This window comes from Adiantum capillus-veneris, chromosome 30 (genome assembly GCF_014529385.1).
Source record: "Adiantum capillus-veneris isolate H3 chromosome 30, ASM1452938v2, whole genome shotgun sequence".
NCBI lineage: Eukaryota > Viridiplantae > Streptophyta > Polypodiopsida > Polypodiales > Pteridaceae > Adiantum > Adiantum capillus-veneris.
In genome coordinates this window covers 24,227,524-24,232,805 of record NC_140960.1, presented here as the reverse complement: position 1 = coordinate 24,232,805, position 5,282 = coordinate 24,227,524, and positions in this window count along the sequence as shown.

Below are 5,282 nucleotides of genomic sequence, written 5' to 3'. Positions count from 1 at the left end.
ATACTCCGCCATTTGTACTAGAGGTGGATCTCCATGTGGTAACATTGGCTTGCCTTCTGTGTCTGTTTTCCAAAGGCGAATACTTCCACTCCACTTGATACACCTACATGTGCCTTATATTGCATCATTGGTGTCTCATCCTGCATAAAGAACCTGAACTGAAGCGGTTTGGAATGTCCAACAAGTATGTCTTGTCCATCACAAAGATAGCCATCACAATATTGCTTGAAATCGGGGATCTTTGTGAGAAAAAATGAGCTGGAGATGAAGATGAGCTGTTTCGTAATGTATCCATCAAATGTGGCAAAGTATAGGTTTGTGTAACTCTCAGCTTCTCTGAAAACCTACTAAACATGGCGTCTATGTCCTCATGTGTATGCCCAACCATTAAAAATCCCAGCTGGATGTTTTGAAAACACCCCTTGCAACAAGCATTGACAAATAGGCAAATAAGTATCGATTTTTGTTTTCCCCTGCACAATTATCCAATTGTAGCAACAAGTTCTCTGGCAATCTGCGAAATGTTGACCCCAATTCCTCTTCTGCAATTTCTGACGACTGCACAATGGGCTCTTTTCCATCACTCAAGTTATGGTAGTCCAAAGCATCCTTGAGTTCAAAGCATGTAGTAGTGAAATATTGCTCCTTGGAAGTCCATTTTGTTACTAGATCACCAAGAGGATGCTTATCTATCCTCTCGAGGTTATGTAAACAATTAGCAATTGAGCCAATTGTAAGATTTGGATCAGCTGGCCACAAACCATTCAAGACAAAGTGTCCGTAATGACCTTCTCCATGTCCATGAGTGATCATGCCAATCAATGCCACCTGCAGATTATATCCTGAATCCACACCCTTGGGAACAATGCGTAATCTAGGAATGGCAGTTTTCTTTTGATCCATCTTATCATGGATTATGCATACATATTTTTGTGGTTGAGTTTCTGAATACGTGCGCCATGCATAATATAGGCTTCTGCAACTTTTTGTTGTGCCATGTGAACTTCTCTCTCCCTCAAGAGAAGAGCTCTCTCTTCAAGAGAAGGTTTAGCTTCTAACCTTGCCTTGATTGAGCTACAAATATTGCACTTAGAGAACTCACTCGTCTTTGTTAAAGTGACATGTGGGTACTCTTTGTTCCAAATTCTACCAAAAGAAGATTGGGATAGCTTCTTCTCATAGCCCATTTGGTCAAGTGTCGTGTTGATTTCACATAAAATATCCACTTGTTTGTATGTTGATGGAATCACCAATTGAGTCTCTCTTGAGCCATCTAGCAGTGTTCTACTTCTATGTGGCATCTTCTCAGAGTTGTTTTCCACAAACTCATTTAGTAGTGCTCTTGCTAAACTAGTATGTTGAAGTCCCCTTCTCAATGTACATGTGTTCCCATGTACATATTGGCGCACACCATTTTCAAAGTTCTCCTTGTATCGATAAAATGATGTCTTTGGTATTCCATGTAGCTCATACCATGCTCTACAACAAACAATAGAGCCATTTAGCCTGAATTGGTATCGTGACTTCTCATCTTTCTGATAACATATAGAAAGAAACATCATAAACATAATTAGTGCGTGATTTTTGAGACTCTCCCCAAAACTGTTGTCGTAACCTTGTCACCATATCACGATCTGCAAACTGGCAACATTTTTGTGCACAACAATCAATGCATGATACCCTTTGAATTGATTTGTTTGAAAGGTAAAAAGTCGAAGCTGGTGCTGCTTTTGATTTTTGAGTCCTGTTCATGAAAGTGTATCGTCTCTTCCTTGACAACTGGACAACATTACTCCCATCAAGTTTTTTTCCAACATTGTCATCGTTGGATACATCCTCATATGTAGCATGCATGCCATCAACAGGAACAAATCGTTGTAATGGGCTCCCATTCAACATTGTTGTCTGCTTGATGGGCCACTTTAGCAAAGTGATGCTACCCACTTCAACCACATCATCAATGCTTGCATTTTCTCTTTCAATACCCACACCCACACAATCAGGACCAAGTTCCTGAAAGTTGACATAATCATGTGGAAATACATATAAGATGGTCCCTTCATTCATGGTTTGCATCATTGTGTCATCTTTTAAAGGACCCTCTGATTTCTCCAAGACTCTCGAATCATTGCTTCAAATTCTGGGCTTGTCATAGGTATTGCATCTGTAACTAGAGGATCAGAATGATCATGTTCTTCATCACCATTGTAGCTTTCCTGTGGATCAATTAAGTTCCCATTTAATACAAAAGATTGCAAAAGAAGCTTTGACCATCGAACAACACTCCATAATGAGCCTTGGAGAGATGAAGTATCCATTGTAGGAAAAGGTAGGACCACATCCTTCAAGCATTCCTCCACTAGTATGGAGACATTTCCGTGCCCTATCTTTGTACCACCACAAGTGGAATCTGGATCTGTTCTACACACACAGCCAATACCAACAATTTCATTGTCAAGTATCATATGTACTTTCTCCCCAGATTCAAAGTCCATCCTGTAAGTGAAAAAGATTACATTGTTAAATCCATAGTTATAGAAAAATACTCTTCAAACAAAAAATCATGCTACAACATGGAAAAGGTTTGCATAGGTTGGACAAGTGGTGAACCTTGAGACCAAATCCTCCTTGCTATATTAATGGAAGCAAGGTTGGAAATTATGGTGGATCTTGAAACCAAAGCATCCTTGCTATATTAGAGCATGGTTGGACAAGTGGTGGACCTAGTTGTAATACCCACTGCCACCTATCAACTACTATAGGACTATGCTTTCCAATGTCCAAGTATCCCTTGAGGCTTTCAAGGTTGAACACGTGGTGGACCTTGAAACAAAAATCCCCTTTCTATATCAGAGCATAGCTTGGACAAGTGGTGGACCTAGTTATAATGCCCAATATCCAAGGTGAAATACCTTAGGACCTTGCTACCTTGCTTGCCAATGTTTACGTAGCCCCTCATTTCTTTAATGGAAGTAAGGTTGGACAAGTGGTGGACCTTGAAACCAAAGCCTCTTTGCTATATGAGAGCATAGGTTGGACCTAGTTGTAATACCCACTGCCACCTATCAACTACTATAGGACTATGCTTTCCAATGTCCAAGTATCCCTTGAGTCTTGCAAGGTTGAACACGTGGTGGACCTTGAAACAAAATCCCCTTTCTATATCAGAGCATAGCTTGGACAAGTGGTGGACCTAGTTATAATGCCCAATATCCAAGGTGAAACACCTTAGGACCTTGCTACCTTGCTTGCCAATGTTTACGTAGCCCCTCATTTCTTTAATGGAAGCAAGGTTGGACAAGTGGTGGACCTTGAAACTAAAGCCTCTTTGCTATATGAGAGCATAGGTTGGACCTAGTTGTAATACCCACTGCCACCTATCAACTACTATAGGACTATGCTTTCCAATGTCCAAGTATCCCTTGAGTCTTGCAAGGTTGAACACGTGGTGGACCTTGAAACGAAAATCCCCTTTCTATATCAGAGCATAGCTTGGACAAGTGGTGGACCTAGTTATAATGCCCAATATCCAAGGTGAAATACCTTAGGACCTTTCTACCTTGCTTGCCAATGTTTACGTAGCCCCTCATTTCTTTAATGGAAGCAAGGTTGGACAAGTGGTGGACCTTGAAACCAAAGCCTCTTTGCTATATGAGAGCATAGGTTGGACCTAGTTGTTATACCCACTGCCACCTATCAACTACTATAGGACTATGCTTTCCAATGTCCAAGTATCCCTTGAGTCTTGCAAGGTTGAACACGTGGTGGATTATTGAAACCAAAATCCCCTTTCTATATCAGAGCATATCTTGGACAATTGGTGGACCTAGTTATAATGCCCCTCCTTTCTTTAATGGAAGAAAGGTTGGAAAAGTGGTGAATCTTGAAACCCAAACCCTTTGGCTATATATAGAGGATAGCTTGGACAAGTGGTGGGCTTAGTTGTAGTATCCAATGTCCAAGGTCCAAGGTGAACTATGTAAAGACCTTACTTCCAAAAACAAAGTCGTACAAGTGGTTCTCCTTCAAACCAAAACCTCCTTAGTGTATTAGAACATAGCTTGGAGAAGTGGTGGACTTAGTTGTAATGGTGAATGTCCAAAGCAAACTATTATAGGACCTTGCTTCCCAAATCAAGTTTGGACAAGTGGTGGATCTTGAAACCAAAACCCCCTTACTGTATTAGAGCATAGCTTAGATAAGTGGTGGACCTAGCTGCCATGGAAAATGTTCAATGTGAACTGCTACAAGACCTTGCTATTAAATTTCTAAGTAGAGCTAGCTTCTTTAATGGAATCAAGGTTGGGAAAGTGGTGCATCTTGAAACCAAAAGCCCTTTATTGTATTAGAGCATAGCTTGGACAAGTGAGGGACCTAGTTTTAATGTGTGATGTCCAAAGAAAAGTATTACAAGACCTTGCTTTCCAATATTTGAATTGGCCAAGTGGTTAAAACTAAGTATAAAACTTTGACCATTTTCTTCTCGAATTGCCAAAAAGCTAGTTTTAGACACCCCTAAATGAAAATGGTTTAGGGTGGCCTTAAGCAACGTTTTTTCAAAGACTTGAACAAAAGGGTTGCTGAAGAGTAATGAAAATTTATTATGGCTTGAAGTGCATGAGTATTAGGTTTTCCACGAGGCAAAAGGTGACATAATAAGAACATTGGAAACTTAGGATTGACCATGTGGCCTAAACTTTGGCAAGTGAAGTGGTGGCCAAGTTTTGTGGCACAGTGTGCACTTGGTCCTATATGTGTTGACCACTTGGCTAAATCTAGGACCATAAGGCCAAACCTTTGGCACCTTAAATATAGTATGGGACATAATCTAGAACTGCTATAGTAAATTAGTAGTATAGTTAATATGTTAATATTTGTATTATATTTAAGTATATGCTAAATATAATTTATGTTCAAAATTTCACTAATGAAGAATGTTCCCATTTAGCACTCCAGATGCGGGGTCTTAGGGCAATGCCACAATGGGGTGACAAGGCAGCGCTTCCACGTGAGGTTTGGGGGTAGCGCTCTTGATGGGGATGTGGAATATAGCGCTCTCGATGGCGGGGCTTGGGAGGCTGATTTTGGGATATTGTTCCGGGCGGGGTCCGGGGCAGCGCCCCGGGCGGGGTCAGGGCAGGCATGCGTCGGCAGTGAGATTTTTTAAAGTGAATTCATAGTATAGAGTTACGCATGTTTTGCATATTTTCAACCATGATTTCTTTAATTTTGGCTGTGTGAATTGGTTAATGTTTTATATTGCTTTGTTTTTTTTAATCCTA